General features: G+C 41.4%; 1 protein-coding gene across 1 annotated transcript in view; it reads left to right on the top strand.

The window, feature by feature from the left end:
• Window positions 1-3,298: 3,298 nt before the first annotated feature.
• The window catches only part of LOC129636112 (T-complex protein 1 subunit eta-like), a 33,745-nt gene continuing 19,700 nt past the window's right edge, over window positions 3,299-17,343 (top strand). The window contains exon 1 of the mRNA XM_055559382.1: window positions 3,299-3,448. The gene's annotated coding sequence lies outside the window, so the exon portion shown is untranslated. The remainder of the gene's footprint in view (window positions 3,449-17,343) is intronic.

The following is a 17,343-nucleotide window of genomic DNA, read 5'->3' on the forward strand; positions in this document are numbered from 1 at the left end:
GCAATGATGTATGAATTTCTAAAATTGTTAAAAATTGGCATTTCAGGGAAAACACAACAAATACTATAATTATATATATATTAGACTTTTAAAATATATTAAAAAATCTGATTCTATGTCAAAATACTTGACAAAGGGAGTCTTTTATTTACATATTTGATGCATCCAAAAAAAGTAATAGAAATCTTTTGTGAATCTTGTTTACTCAATGTCTTTTTCATTTTCTTTGTTTTTAAAGTGGTTTGTTTTACTGGTTAAATAATAGAGGGCAATAATAGAAAATTGCTGGTAGGACTATATCAGTGGCATTTTTAGAGAGCCTTAGTTCCTAATCCAGTGTTGAGAATAAGATACCTCATAATCCCTAGATATAAGGTATGGTTTCTTCTTCAAACTGGCCTTGGAAAAGAGGAAGATACCTCATATGAGAGAGTATTTACAAAGTCATTCATATAAAGAATGAACGTGGTGATTTTATTGTAAACAAAGTCATATTTAGAGAAGACAAATTAACCTAAAATAATCTCAGTAGTAATATTTGATAGCTTATAAAGGTTACCTGAAATAACCAGGAAAAGTGTGTTAAAGAAATTGAGCACAGGTTTAGTGATTATTATTGGGAATTTGTTCTAAGGATAAAAGAGCTTGGACGTGATGTGAATGTGTCTTTAGAAAATGGCTGTGTGTTGTACAGGGGAGATTTTGGCTTTGGGTAAAGCTCCTAGTAGCAGGATCCATGCCTCTGTTCAAAAGGTTGTCCTGACAACTTAGGTGGAAATCGTGGTGCTGTGCTCTGGAAAGCTGGTTAGATAACTCACATATTTATCTTTAGAGGATGATAAAGAGTTGATGTGAAAGCCATGTGGGAGGCCTGTGCTGCTGCCTGGGGTGCTTTGCGGGCTCTGTGGGGCTCTGGGGACCCTGGGGCCCTGTGCCACCCCACGTTGCACAGCTGGCCCTGCTCCTCCTCCCTTTGACCACCGCTTTCAGGTGCCAGGAGCAGGCTCAGACCACTGACTGGAGGGCCACCTTGAAGACCATCTGGAAGAGTATTTGCAAGATAGACACATCCTTGAATGCCACCTTGGATCTCTCTTGGGAAGAGAGATCGGGCTCTGCCAGTAGAAGTGCAGCAACTGAAGTCTTTCCTGTGTTATGGTTATAAACCTCCCCGCCCGCCCTCCCCCCCCTCAAATGGATGTTTCTGTCCACTGTTTGATGTTCATCTTGACATGAGCATCTCTTCCCTGACAAAGTGTTGCAACCACCATAACAGGGGCTACGAGACCTGGAGCAAAAGAGACATGATTGTGGTGAGGAGTTCCATCATTGACTCTCCAAGATCCTCTTAGATGTGTAGAGAACATGAGGACCAGCTCAGGTGTTCAGGCATGTGATACCACTGTGGAGCTTGGTTCTCTAAACCTACCTGGACAACCAACGAGTGGCATGTAGATGTTGGGAGAAAAAAGCTGATCTTTAAAGGAGGGGCTGATGGGTGGTGACTGCAGAAGAGAACAGAAGAATATAACCTTTGACAAAGAACTAATATTATTACAACATCAGTCAGTTTTGTATTTGTGAAAGGATCATTTTAAGACCTTATTTTGATATTAAAACTTCAGATTAAAGGTAAGAATGGGGGAGGTTATCCTTCTGAACATTGCTGCCTCACTGTGCCAAATTGTCTAGACTGATCTTAGAAAGAGGTACATGGTAACGGGATAATTGTTAAAAAGGAAGAATCTGTAACTCAATTTTCACAACTGCATTTACTGAAAAAATAAGGTCAGATATAAAGTTCATTCATAAATTATGTTCAGCATTTTCTAGAAATATGGGTAAATCTTCATTTGAGGTATATTTGCTTACTGTAAAATTTTTTGACCATTCTTTTATTGAAGTATAGTTAATTTGTAATGTAAAACTTTAAATATGCACTTACACCTGGGAAAAGCTAACTTTATTTTTTTTCTCTATTTTAATTAACACATGAAAAGAAACAAGTGAAAGTGTTGGTTGCTCAGTAGTGTCTGAGTCTTTGTGGCTGCATGTACTGAAGTCCACTAGGTTCCTCTGTCCATAGAATTCTGCAGGTAAGAATACTGGAGTGGTTAGTCATTCCCTTCTCCAGGGATCTTCCTGACCCAGGAATCGAACCCTGTCTCCTACATTGCAGGCAGATTCTTTACTGTCTGAGCTACCAGGGAAGCCCCATATAATGTAGTGTTTTTTCCCATAACCCACTGAGCCTTTGTATAAGTCAAAGTTCTATTCATGACACGACTAGTTACAAGGACAACGTTTCCATGTCTGTTTCTTTTGTAAAATTGGAATCATCTGCTTGGAACTCTTAGGAAACAAAACTAGGATGTGTGTTGCTCAGTCATGTCCGACTCTTTATGATCCCATGGACTATAGCCCACCCACCAGTTTCTTCTGTCCATGGAATTTTTCAGGCAAGAATACTGGAGTGGGTGGCCATTTTCTACTCCAGGAGATCTTCCCGACCCAGGGATCGAACCTGAGTCTCCTGCATTGCTAGATGGATTCTTTACTGCTGTGCCACCTGGGAGGCCCCCAAACTAGGATATCTAGGTATTAAGGTAATGTGCCTGGAAGGTGAGGTGAACATAATTCAGAAGCATAGCCACTCCCACTTTATGAGCCACTCATGACAAATGTCATATTTTGCTATAACCTTTAGCCTAAATTGGAGAAATGATAGATTTAACGAGAGAAAAGTTGTTTAACATACACATCAGAGCATTATATACGGTTATGCTTTGGTATTTATTCCCTAGTACTTGCTCCTCATAGTGGTTTCTGGGATATTTTTAAAAGAATGTAAACTTAGTGGTCTTAATAAAAAATTGTTCACGATAAAAAGAGAAATATTCAATTGAAGGGTTTAAGTAAATTATCACACAGATAAAAGTTAACATTTCATATTTCTGTATTGTTTTACACTGTAGGTATATATTACTAAAATAGTGTAGTAAACAGTGTGAGGGGGCATTATACTTCATCTACATCCCTAAAATTTAATCTCTTCAAATTGATCCAAAAATTGCATTAGGAAAAGAACAGATCATATAATATTCAGATTCCCATTATTTTTAGCCATTTAATGGAGGTGAAAATAATAGACTGATTAAAACTTAAAAAAAATTATCTTTATGAGTTTTATATTTGTTGAAAATCACAATTAATTGGAGGTATGATCATATATATATATATATATATGTATTTTTTTTTGTTTCAAATAATTTTTTCAAATAATGTATTCCAGGGGTTCATCTTCTTCTCATCACTTGATATTGTCCAGGGGGTGTGTAATTTCCTTGGTTCTGTCTCACCACAGCAAAGATTTGAAACAGCAGACCAGCGTTACACCTCAGTTACAGCTCAGTTTTATTTGGCAAGCAAAGGAAAATAAATCCTCAAGGTATGAGGGTGGGCTGACCCAAAAGAAGAGAGGGGCTCAATTTTGGCCCCTCTTTATATATGTTTTTTTCTCCTCTCCCTAAGCCTGCCCTATGCAAATTTGGCTAGCCAGGAGGGCTGTTTGTTTCACCTGAGTTTCTCATTCTCGTCCTCAGATTTTCTTTTGTTCCATTTCGCAGGCTTTTCTTGCCGGGGTCCAGCCCCAGCTGATCCAGGGTATTCGAAGGAGAGACGGCGTAGGCGAGGGTCAGGAAACAACTGCTTAATTAAACGTTAATTAAGGATATAAAGAGTAATAGAATGAGGATAGCTCAGTAGGAAAATTCAGTGGAGAAAAGAGGCTGAGTAGCTTGGTTTACGCGGGAGACCAATAAAACTTCAAGACAAGAAGTTTGCACCACTTACGAAGGCCACAGGCGTCCTTCCGTTCTCCCGAAGGAGAGGAGACACTGAGGCCTCCCTGGTCGGATCTTAGAAGCCCAGGCATAATTAGTAAGCATGGTGGGTTCCGCGCTCCAGATGGAGACTCAGCCAGAGTGAGAGAGAGACATGGGAAGACCAGTCCTTCGAGGAACTGATCCCAATTCTTTATTTTCCATGGTCTACTTTTATACACTGAGATGTTATGCAAAAGTCACGTGGGGTCAGCAGTCCTGACTTTTATCAAAGTCAGGTGCTTCATACAAATGTATACAGAGGTCTTAGGGATGTTACATCATCTTCTGGCCAGGGGGCCTGCTGACAATTTATGACCCTCTCCTTGTGACAGCGGTCAGTCAACCAGAACACTTATTTCTCCAGGGGTGATTATTCTTAAAACAGATGCCACCCAAATAAAGTTACATTCCTATAGGGAGAGGGTGTAGTGGGTTTTAGTTAAGGAAAGAATTTACTTAGCCTAAGGTTTAACGTGATTAATATCAAAGGTTAATACTTATTTCTTCTATATATTCATTAATGTGTGTAAGGGCAGGGGATATGGAGACTTAGCAACAAGCATTGGCTCAACAAATGAAAAACCCTTCACAATACAATTTCTAATCAGCCCATTATACTTATGGTTTTCTAACTTTTCTAAGGAACTTGTTTTTAGAAGGTTTAAAGCATCTCGTGCCTCTCACAGCTGGGAGGCTGTGAGCAATCACATGTGGCCGGACAAGCCTGTCAGGCAGGCTAGAGAACCTTCAGAGGAGTTTGTAGGTTGAAACACTCCTATCACGCCCAGGAATTATTATTAACTGGAGCTCTAAGTTAACTCCTTCTCCGAAAGAGGTGGTGGGGGACAGCCCCCCGTAAAGTCAGAGGTGTAGGGGAGAGCGCAAAGTAGTAAAGTAGGCAGGCTCTGGTTATGGGGGTAGATGCTTGAGGATTTCCAGGGGGACTCCTGAGGCTCGATCCCGCCTTTGCATATGTCGAGCCTCCTTCCTCATGACCTTTGCCATGGGCGGAGTGCCTCACGCCGGCCCCCCAACATTTTCCTTTCTTTGTCTTTTAGCCACTCCCATTTTGGACTCCTTTTTCCTATTCTACCTACCTAGCAATATCATTTTAGGGCAAATTCCAGAATATTCCAGTAATTTTTGCTTGTTTCCAGTCTAGTTTGAAATTTCTGCCTCATACTTTTCCAAGTTCCTTCTCTCTACTATATTAAGGTAGGCTTCAGTTTGAACTCTTGTTTAAGGTTGAAGAGTGTGTTTATGAGAGAGAGAGGAGAGAACATATATGTTTTTCTAAGTGAAAGAAGTTTAAAAGTTCTCTGCATTATCATATCCCACGTGGAATGTTGTTTGTGGCCTGGAGAATAAAAGATGGAATATTCAAATTCAAGGATACTACAGGGTCAAGTAAACAGACATATACCTGGTAGGGTGAATAATTAAAACAACTGTCAATGTTTTACACCCCCCAAAGATGTCTTTTTCATTATAGGGGACTTGAATGCAAAAGTAGGAAATCAAGTGATACCTGGAGTAACAGGCAAATATGGCCTTGGAGTACAAAAATGAAGCAGGGGAAAGGCTAACAGGGTTTTCCAAGACAACGCACTGGCCATAGCAAACACTCTATTCCAATAAAACAAGAGAAGACTCTACACATGGACATCACCAGATGGTCTGTACTGAAATCGGATTGATAATATTCTTTGCAGACAAAGATGGAGAAGCTCTATACAGTCAGCAAAAACAAGACTTTGAGCTTACTTTGGCTCAGATCATGAACTCCTTATTGCCGAATTCAGACTTAAATTGAAGACAGTAGGGAAAACCACTAGGCCATTCAGATATGACCTAAATCAAATCCCTTAGGATTATACAGTGGAAGTGACAAATAGATTCAAGGGATTAGATCTGATCAACAGAGTGCCTGATGAACAAGAGATAGAGGTTCATGACATTGTATAGGAGGCAGTGATCAAGACCATCCCCAAGAAAAAGAAATGCAAAAAGGCAAAATGATTGTCTGAGGAGGCCTTAATAATAGCTGAGAAAAGAGAAGTGAAAGGCAAAGGAGAAATGGAAAGATATACCCATTTGAATGCAGAGTTCCAAAGAATAGCAAGGAGAGATGAGAAAGCCTTCCCTCAGTGATCAATGCAAAGAAATAGAGGAAAACAATAGAATGGGAAAAACTAGAGATCTCTTCAAGAAAATCAGAGCTACCAAGGGAACATTTCATGCAAAAATGGGCTCAATAAAGGACAGAAATGGCATGGATCTAACAGAAACAGAAGATATTAAGAAGAGATGGCAAGAATACACAGAAGAACTATACAAAAAAGATCTTTATGACCCAGATAATCATGATGATGTGATCACTCACTTAGAGCCAGACATCCTGGAATGTGAAGTCAAGTGGGCCTTAAGAAGCATCACTACCAAGAAAGCTAGTGGAGGTGATGGAATTCCAGTTGAGCCATTTCAAATCCTAAAAGATGATGCTGTGAAAGTGCTGCACTCAATATGCCAGCAAATCTGGAAAACTCAGCAGTGGCCACAGGACTGGAAAAGGTCAGTTTCATTCCAATCCCAAAGAAAGGAAATGCCAAAGAATGTTCAAACTACCACACAGTTGCACTCATCTGTCATGCTAGCAAAGTAATGCTCAAAATTCTCTAAACCAGGCTTCAATAGTACATGAATCGTGAACTTCCAGATGTTCAAGCTGGATTTAGAAAAGGCAGAGGAACCAGAGATCAAATTGCCAACATCTGTTGGATCATTGAAAAAGTGAGAGGGTTCCAGAAAATCATCTACTTCTGCTTTATTGACTATGCCAAAGCCTTTGTGTGGATCACAACAAACTGTGGAAAATTTTTAAAGTGAAGGGAATACCAGACCACCTGACCTACCTCCTGAGAAAGCTGTATGCAGGTCAAGAAACAACAGTTAGAACTGGACATGGAACAACAGACTGGTTCCAAATTGGGAAAGGAGTATGTCAAGGCTGTATATCGTCACCCTGCTTATTTAACTTCTATGCAGAGTGCATCATGCGAAATCCTGGGCTCGATGAAGCACAAGCTGGAATCAAGATTGCTAAGAGAAATATCAATAATGTCAGATATGCAGATGACACCACCCTTATGGCAGAAAGTGAAGCAGAACTAAAGAGCCTCTTGATGAAAGTGAAAGTGGAGAGTGAAAATGTTGGCTTAAACTCAGCATTCAGAAAACTAAGATCATAGCATCCAGTCCCATCACTTCATGGCAAATAGATGGGGAAACAGTGGAAACAGTGACAGACTTTATTTTTGGGGTGCTCCCAAATCACTGCAGATTGTGATTGCAGCCATGAAATTAAAAGCCACTTGCTCCTTGGAAGAAAAGTTATGGCCAACCTAGACAGCATATTAGAAAGCAGAGACATTACTTTACCAACAAAACCCACCTAGTCAAGGCTGTGGTTTCTTCAGTGGTCATGTATGGATGTGAGAGTTGGACTATAAAGAAAGCTGAGCAGTGAAGAATTGATGCTTTTGAACTGTGGTATTGGAGAAGACTCTTGAGAGTCCCTTGGCCAGCAAGGAGATCCAACCAGTCAATCCTAAAAGAAATCTCTCCTGAATACTCATTGGAAACTCAAACTCCAATGCTTTAGCCATGTGGTGCGAAGAACTGTCTTTGGAAAATACCCTGGTGCTGGGAAAGATTGAAGGTGGTAAGCGAAGGGAAAGAGAGAGGATGAGATATTTGGATGGCATCACTGACTCGATGGACATGAGTTTGCATAAACTCCATGAGTTGGTGATGGACAGGGAAGCCTGGTGTGCTGCCGTCCATGGGGTCGCAAAGAGTTGGACATGACTGAGCAATGGAAATTAACTGGACAATGTTTTACAGCTCATATTAGGAAAAAGAAGCATCTCAATGTAGATTTTGCTTGTGTTATATTTTTAAGATGTGAAGAACCAGAATTTTAAAACTTAAAAATAATTGCAGACATATTTTTCTAGGCCTGTATAAAAAGTACTCTTCTAATGCATTTTACTTTAATCATCTTTAAAAGTGTTGAGGAGAGACCATCTTATTTTCTTGTATTGTTTCAGATTGGTTTGTCTGTGAAGTTTCTGGATGAGTTTACCATCTGAATCAATAGACTGAGTAGGGCAGGTTGCTCTTCCCAATGTGAGTGTGCCTCCCTGAGGAAGAGAATCTTTCTGCCTGATTGTCTGGAGCTGGGAGACTTGTTGTTTTTCACAGCCTTTGGATGCAAAGGGAAACATCTGCTCCTCTAGGGTCTGAAATCTGCTGGCTTTCATACTGGAGCTTGTATTGTGGGGTTTCTTGCTTCTCAGGCCTTTGAACTTGGCCTAGAACTAAAACATAAACACCCCCGGGTCTCCAGATTGCTGACTGCAGATCTTGGGACTTCTTAACTTCTCTAATTGCCAATTACTTTTAATAAGTTTTCGTTCTATACAATATATACGTCCTATGGACTCTGTTAGATGCCAGGAATGGGTTCAGTTAGATGCCTGGAAAAGACCAAATGGCCAAATCCTAAGCACTTCCAAGGTAGCATTATTACCAAATAACTTCATAAATTCAAAAATATTTTAAATTTGTCCCAGATATCTAAAGGAAATTAATTCTTTTTTTTTCTAGTTTTTTTTTTTTAATTTTATTTTATTTTTAAACTTTACATAATTGTATTAGTTTTGCCAGATAGAAGGAGATAATGTTTTAGAGAAAGGCATTTTTCTGACTGATACCGAGATTTCAGTAATACGAGTTCCCAAGTATTCTTTACCATATGCTTTCCATATTAGCTATTTAATCTTGATAATTTAATTTGAACTTCCCCAGGTTTAAATTTGATTAAATTTAAATTTAATCTTTGCATTGATAGAATAATTCTCTATCCTAATGAAAATTCAGATTTGATGCTATTTTAAAAATGAAAATATTTTAAATTTACATTTTGGAGAGAGATGGCCCTAGAATGAGCAAAACCATAAAAGAGTTGGAAAACGTTTCCGGCTTCTGTATAACAAAAAACAAGTCTATAGTTCACATTCTGTTGCTGATGTTGGCCAACTCAGTAACCTTTAATGTTTCACTTTGTTTCTGAATTTATAATAATGAGGCTTTACTCTTTTCTGGAACTCTTTTTTTCCTGCCTCAAGAAGGTAGACTTATTTCCTTCTTGGTGTATTTCTGTACCACTATTGGCCTATATACCTGTACTTGCTGTGCTTAGTTTCTCAGTCATGTCTGACTTTGCAACCCCATGGATTGTGTAGCCTGCCAGGCTCCTCTGTCCATGGGGATTCTCCAGGCAAGAATACTGGAGTGGGTTGCCATTTCCTTCTCCAGGGGATCGTCCCAAACTAGGGATCAAACCCAGGTTTCCCACATTTCAGGCAGATTCTTTACCATCTGAGCGACCAGGGAAGCCCTTTATAGTTAGATGTCTTTAAGTGTTTTGTGTCCTGTGTGCCTCAGAGGAGCTGGGGTTTCTCGAGGCAGCCAGCATTCACGCTCTCTCTGTTTCCTACCTCCAGAGACCAGCAGAGCTGGGCCCACATTAGATGTGCCAGACGTGCTGCTGGCACTAACCTGAATGGGAAAGATCCCTTCAAGTCCTGACCATGGGGTTAGGACCTACAAGACACTTCAGATTTAGCAGCAGCATCTCCCACTACTCTGGAGCCTGAACTCCTTTGAACTCCTTATGAATGTTGTATGTTCTTTCCGACCCTTTTCTTGTTTTGATTATCTTTTTCATGAAGGTGGAACAGTCAGAATATAATTACCTAGATGCTTTTCATATGTAAATATCACAGTGATTACAATACCAAACTTCCCTGGGTGTCAGAGAGAATGACTCTTTTATACACAGAAATTCAAAGATTAGATAAAGTTGCTATGACTTTCAGATTTCTTTTATCCTTTCCTGCAGGAAAATCCTGTCTCCTCTCACCCCCCACCCCTACTATTTTATTTTATTTTATTTTTTTCCTCTTTTGAACACACATACTACTTTGTAAGGAATCTCTTCCCAGTCTCCTGGCTCTTCACATACTCCCTTCCTCTGCTTTCTGAGGGGCCGTCTGCCAAGCTGGAGTCTGTTCCTGAGGGATCTCATGCTCAACACAAATATCCTGACACAAAATAATAGTTGGGGAAGGTTCAAGAATAAAGAAGGGTGACAAATTTTATGAGTAGCTGCTGATTCTGTCACCCCCCACCAGGTCAGCTTTTTAGCATGACCAGTGCTGACTTCCTGAAGTAAAATGAACCATGGAAATAGCATTGACCCTGCAAGTGCTCACCGCTATTCTAGGTATGCTTCTTCTTGTTGTTAAGTCTCTAAGTAGTGTCCGGTACTTTGTGACCCCGCCAGGCTCCTCTGTCCATGGGATTTTCCAGGCAAGAATACTTGAGTGGGTTGCCGTTTCCTTCTCCAGGAACCAAACCAGGGATCAAACCCCAGTCTCCTGCATTGGCAGGGAGACGCTTTACTGCTGGGCCACATGGGAAGCTCTCTGGGGATGCTCCAGGTATTAACTCATTTCATCTTCAAGGCAAACTTATCTCTAAAAATAATGTCAGTAGCTACACATTAGGAAATGAAGGCGAAGTGAGCAAGCCTTCCAAGGTGAGACCCCCCCCCACCCCGAAGCAAGGAGCCTGACACCTTCAAATCCCGCCTAAGAGGCCATAACTGATCTATACAATCAACGTAAATGCTAAGAAACCCACTTTCTCCATGCCCCCCGTGTTGTAAGCCCGTCATTCCTTGGCGGCTGCTTTATTCCCCTCAGTCTGGCTGAAGACATGTCCTCAGCTCTCAAGGCAGAGGGAAGAGGGGGTCCTGGCGGAGAGCTGGCTCCCAGAGCTCCTGCTGGAAGTGACACGCAGCACTTCTGTTTACTTGTCATTTTCCACAGCAAGTCACGTGGCCACTCCTAAAGCCAAGGATCTGATCATACATCATTGTCCCTTAGCGTGATACATTGCCCCTTAGCGTGTCCCTCTTTGCCCCAGCTTCCCATGGCTAAGCCTGACGTCAGGGAGAGACTCATTAAGCCACATATCAGTTCGCGTCACATACCAAGCCCAGCATCAATGGAATAAATATGCTCCTCTGTTAGCAGGAGGGGAGCATATTTTGAGCAGAGTATAATCTATTATTCTTATGACATTCATACCTATGAAATGGTATCTCATTGGGTGTCTTTTTATATGTTTAGTGGCTATTGAAATTTTGTCTTTTGTGAGTGTCATGGGTGTAGCATTTGTCTGTTTTCTTATTGGTTTGGTTGCTTATTGAAGATCTAGATTTTCTCTTTTTGTATTTTATACAAAGTAAAAAAGGGCTGTATTTTTAAAATGGGGATAATAGTGAACTTAATTATATGGCTGTAGTAAGGAATACATGATAAGTGGAAGAATCTGATCATACCTGGCAAATGGTAAATGAGTTATTTTATTTTTATTGTTAAAACCCATTATTATTCTCAATAAATGAGTTATTTAAAAAAAATACTGTCCGGTTTCAGGTCACCAAACCACAACCTGTGCCCAATTCTGGCTTTTGTATATTTTTGTAAATAAAGTTTTATTGGAGCACAGTCACACTCATTTGTTCAGGTATTGTCTTTGGCTGCTTTGGGTTACAAAGGCAGAGTTGAATGGTTATGGCAGAGACTGAAGTATTTACTAATCTGTTCCTTTAGAGGAAAACTTTGCCAACTTCTGGTGTACATCAGTGCATTAAATGGAGGAATAATGGAGTGCATCACTTCAGTAAGCCTTAGGTCCTAAAGGTTGGTGTAGATCCCTAACCTAGACCCAGGATGCAATCTAATGTTTGGCTTCTTGGCAGAAGAGGGTGGGAGTGGTTTTGAAAGCGTCCACCTGGTCTTTCCCACTATGAGAAGATAACGCAGCAAACCAAGCTAAGTCCTAATATATCCAGTCCACTAGCAGAGTGCATTGTCCCAGTGGACACAATATGAGTTGGACTTAGGCTCGGTGTCCATTTATTACCTGGCCCACATATTCCTTCTACTGTCTCATAAAGGGACTTGATGATGCTTTGTGTTCCCAAGTCTCAGTGACAATGCAGGTCCTCTGCCCAATTGACCTCACAGTGTATGAGCTTTTCCTTTTAGGAATATGTGGTTACCTGAGTAAGTGGCCAAAGGTCTTCTAGGGATGAACTGGAGGGATTATTACCTTATACACATAACATAAGGGGCTTCCCAGATGGCTCAGTAGTAACAAATCTGTCACCTGCCAATGCAGGAGATGCAGGTTAAATCCCTGGGTCAGGAAGATCCCCTGGAGGAGGAAATGTCAATCCGCTCCAGTATTCTTGCCTGGGAAATCCCATGGACAGAGGAGCGTTGGCGGGCTGCAGTCCATGGGGTTGCAGAGTTGGGCATGACTGAGCACACAGACTTAACCATGGTATTTCAGGGGCCATCCTGCTTGAGACTCCGCCTCTCCTTCAGAAAATGGGCTCCAGACTTGAAAACTGGCTCATGTCTAACAACTAGGCAAGAGATTGTGGCTTCTCACAGAAGTGGTCAACCACAGCCTCCACAGCATCCTTGCGTTAATAGTTGTCATTGTATAAACTGAGAGTATCCTTTTCTGATGCCCATGTATCTGGAAAAGTCATCTGCTGTTAACGGTTCAAATACTCCTGCAACTCAGGTGGCTGTCACATCATTTTTGTCTGCTCATTATAATAGTCCCACTTGTGGAGGTTGATCTGTCCACCTACTTTGAAATCCTATTATTCCCATTGCTATCAGGGAGCTTAGTACTGTTATTATTCCCATTGCTATCAGGGAGCTTAGTTCTGTAACAGCCTCTTCTACCATCATCCCTACTTTAAGAAGACAGGCACCAGTACTTAGTGATGCTGGTAAGATATCGTATATTCCTCGTTACTCTGATAAACTGAGATAAACATCCTTACTGCCTGGATATGGGGAGCATCAGGCAGGTCCTTCCCATCACAGAGTCATTTGGTAGGTATTTGGGTCTCATTGAGCAGAGCCAGTTCAGCAAGCTTTCTTCAACAAGCCTTTTGATTGCATCCTGCAGAGTTTGCTACTGCAGTTCTACCATTTTAACTCCATTTAATATGAGCTGTCACTTTTTCTAAGCCTCCAATTGTCACTATTAAAAATGTCTCCTGAGACCTCTTCTATGGAGCTAAATTCCATCCCTTGAGAATGCTCCCATATTGAAACATTCCCTTATCTGGCTGTCAATTCTTCTCCTATTGATCCACCATTCTAAGATTTACTCTAGGCACACACAAGTTCCTATGGTTTATCTTAACCATGTCCTGCGGCTCTTCTGGTAGGTGGCCCTGTCTTAGCAGATCCCACAGTCCCTTTGTTGGTTATTGATCTGGTGTCTAGGAGAGAGAAGGGACTTAACTGAGGATAGAGTTGCTGAAGAAATACAGTGAAAACCAAAATTTCCTTCCAGCCCAGCAAACCTCTCTGCAAAGATAGAGGGGAAAGAAACAATTTTATTACCGAGTAAGCATTATAACAGAATGTAATGTGCATCAGAGGAAATCCATTAAGAAATTGCCAAGATGGGAAATCACACCCTTTTATAGAGCCAAGCAAATATAAACCATTACACATGTTACTAAGATAAACTATAACTAGATCAAGTCAGAGGACATGACAGACCATTTGTCACACACAGTTCATCTCAGATTCATCTGGTAATTGGAACCATCATCTGGGTTTGCTGGTTGACTTTATCCAAAGGGACAAAGAAGCTCCTTATATCTTTGAAACTAGAGGTAGTTTTGCAGCTTGGAGTGGGGGCCTCTGAAGTTAGATTCCTTCTCTTTTACAGAAACTGGGAGATAAGGGAGGTATATTCCTTGAAGATTACATTTCAAAGAGATGGTTCTGGGGGTTCTTAAAAAAGACATTACTGGGTTGTAAAGCTGACAAGAGGCTTATTTAGTTTTTAAGAAGATTTACATACATTTCAAAGAGATAGAGAAAGAATTTACAAGACTCCTTAAAGTCAATGCTCTAAGAAAAGGAAGTAGAGGAAACTTTCCTATTTTAGCGGGCAGAATGAAGTCTTATTTTTCACCTGTGTTTGTCCCTACATTGCCACCTATTTACCTGCAAGGCAGAGTCCATCTTGTGTTCAAGCAGTGGTCAATGTGGCAGGACTAAAGGGTTCAAGGGCATCTGTAAATTTGTGTTTTTTGAATGCCTCAACGCAGATGCCCTGGCTTTTAACCCATGCTGCCAGTCCTCATTTGGGATTCTGACCTTGGTACAGAAACCTTCCAGAGCTGAGAATCCAAAATTTTCTTCAATTCTGCTACTCCTATGATGAAGTCCTGGGATTCAGCCTTTTCTGTTTTCAAATGCTGCCATCATTTCTGACTTTCACCATGAACCTTAGTTGCTAACCTCAGGCTTTCTCAAGACATCTATTACTCCCAGCAACAGTTACTCAAGTCCACCGTCTTCTGAATTACTCTTTACTCCTCTGACTTCCCAGATGCCTGATAACTTTCTCCACCCTGTGCATCTTCTTACACACGTTTGCCATCTGAGTTTACTACTGGTGAACATATTAACCATTATACAACTACTGTGTGCAGAGGTCTGTCAGTACCCACCTACCACCAGGACATGGCTGTCACCGTCAGTCACCAGAGTGTGATTCTGTTCTGAAATGTCATGTTAGAGTCTGTTGCTCAAACCACACCTGGCACCAACTTTTATAGTCAGATTTTCTTGGACTCTGACTCAGATGGAAATTTACATGTTCAGGAGCTTTGTTGGAGAATAATGGCATCAGCATAGAGCAGAGGCAGGAGTGTTGGGCTACTGGGAAGTCACATTAAGGATCTCACCTGTGCATGAGCTGGGGCACTGGGTTACTTCTGCATATTGTCTCTAAGAAGATGAAGAATTGAAAGCAGAAGTGTTAGCCACTTCAGTTGTGTCTGACTTTGAAACCCCAGGAACTATAGCTTGCCTGGCTCCTGTGCCCAATGCAACTCTCCAGGCAAGAATACTGGACTGGGTAGCCATTCTCTTCTCCAGGGGATCTTCCCAACCCAGAGATGGAACCTGGGTTACCCTTAATGCAGGCAGATTCTTTACTGTCTGAGCCACCAGAGAAGCCCAAAATAAGGTGAAGGAGGTGCATTATCAGTTCAGTTCAGTTGCTCAGTTGTGTCCAATTCTGCAACCCCATGGACTGCAGCACACCAGGCTTCCCTGTCCATCACCAACTCCTGGAGCTTACTTAAACTCATGTCCATCAAGTCTGTCACGGTCTTTGGAGACCGGGACCTGGGGACTGGAGTCGATGAGAAGAAGCACAGAGGGGACCCAAGTCTCGAGTGAAACAAGGGTACTTTATTTGCAGAAACACATGCTTATATATCTTCAATAAGATGATTACTCAGCCATTAAAAAGAATGAAATTCCACCAGTTCCAACAAACTGGATAGTCCTTTAAGTAAAGGGTCACTGAAGAGAGTCACTGAAGGGAATCCAAGCAGATGCTCTTTCCCATGATCTCAGTCCTGACAGCTGCCTGCAGCTCTGCTAGTTCCTATTTTCCAGGAACTGATAAGGAACAGAATCCTTGAGAAATGGCACACAAAGGAAGAAAACAGATCGAATCCCTTAAAGTTGAATGTCCCCTGACACGAGTCGGTGATGCCGTCCAACCATTTCTTCCTCTGTCGTGACCAAAATATTGGAGTTTCAGCTTCAGCATCAGTCCTTCCAATGAACATTTCAGGAGTGATTTCCTTTAGGATGGACTGGTTGGATCTCCTTGCAGGCCAAGGGAATCTCAAGAGTCTTCTCCAACACCAAAGTTGAAAAGTATCAATTCTTCTGCACTCAGCTTTCTTTATAGTTCAACTCTCACATCCATACATGACTACTGGGAAAACCATAACTTTAACTAAACAGACCGTTGTTGGCAAAATAACATCTCTGCTTTTAAATATGCTGTCTAGGTTCACCATAGCTTTTCTTTCAAGGAATATGCGGCTTTTAATTTCATGGCTACAGTCACCATCTGCAGTGATTTTGGAGGCCCTAAAAATTTTGGGTGCATGACCAGTTGGATGCAGAATTCTTTTAGAAAGAGGACATGACCTTGACTAAGGTAGTTTGTTAATTATGGGTAGAGGGACTCAGCTGTGAGCTGTTATGGCTGAACACTCTCAGCTTCAATCCTGAAAGGGAGTGGGTTTCTACTGCTCATCACTTGGCTTTGGGTTAATTTCTTTTCTCTGAAGTTTTTGAATGTGAGTAGACACTGATTTAAAAAAAAAAAATAATACAGTGCAACTAATATTTATATAGCTGTTGTCATGTGCTTCAGTTCAGTTCAGTTCAGTCGCTCAATCATGTCCAACTCTTTGCGACCCCATGAATCATAGCACGCCAGGCCTCCCTGTCCATCACAAACTCCCGGAGTTCACTCAGACTCATGTCCATCGAGTCAGTGATGCCATCCAGACATCTCATCCTCTGTCATCCCCTTCTCCTCCTGCCCCCAATCCCTCCCAGCATCAGAGTCTTTTCCAATGAGTCAGCTCTTCGCATGAGGTGGCCAAAGTACTGGAGTTTCAGCTTCAGCATCATTCCCTCCAAAGAAATCCCAGGGCTGATCTCCTTCAGAATGGACTGGTTGGATCTCCTTGCAGTCCAAGGGACTCTCAAGAGTCTTCTCCAACACCACAGTTCAAAAGCATCAATTCTTCTGCGCTCAGCCTTCTTCACAGTCCAACTGTCACATCCATACATGACCACAGGAAAAACCATAGCCTTGACTAGCCGGACCTTTGTTGACAAAGTAATGTCTCTGCTTTTGAATATGCTATCTAGGTTGGACATAACTTTCCTTCCAAGGAGTAAGTGTCTTTTAATTTCATGGCTGCAATCACCATCTGTGGTGATTTTGGAGCCCAAGAAAATAAAGTCTGCCAGTGTTTCCACTGTTTCCCCATCTATTTCCCATAAAGTGATGGGACCACATGCCATGATCTTCGTTTTCTGAAAGTTGAGCTTTAAGCCAACTTTTTCATTCTCCACTTTCACTTTCATCAAGAGGCTTTTTAATTACTCTTCACTTTCTGCCATAAGGGTGGTGTCATCTGCATATCTGAGGTGATTGATATTTCTCCCGGCAATCTTGATTCCAGCTTGTGTTTCTTCCAGTCCAGCGTTTCTCATGATGTACTCTGCATATAAGTTAAATAAGCAGGGTGACAATATACAGCCTTGACGTACTCCTTTTCCTATTTGGAACCAGTCTGTTGTTCTATGTCCAGTTCTAACTGTTGCCTCCTGACCTGCATACAGATTTCTCAAGAGGCAGATCAGGTGTTCTGGTATTCCCATCTCTTTCAGAA

The sequence above is a fragment of the Bubalus kerabau genome, chromosome 21 (genome assembly GCF_029407905.1).
Source record: "Bubalus kerabau isolate K-KA32 ecotype Philippines breed swamp buffalo chromosome 21, PCC_UOA_SB_1v2, whole genome shotgun sequence".
NCBI classification, from domain to species: Eukaryota; Metazoa; Chordata; class Mammalia; order Artiodactyla; family Bovidae; genus Bubalus; species Bubalus kerabau.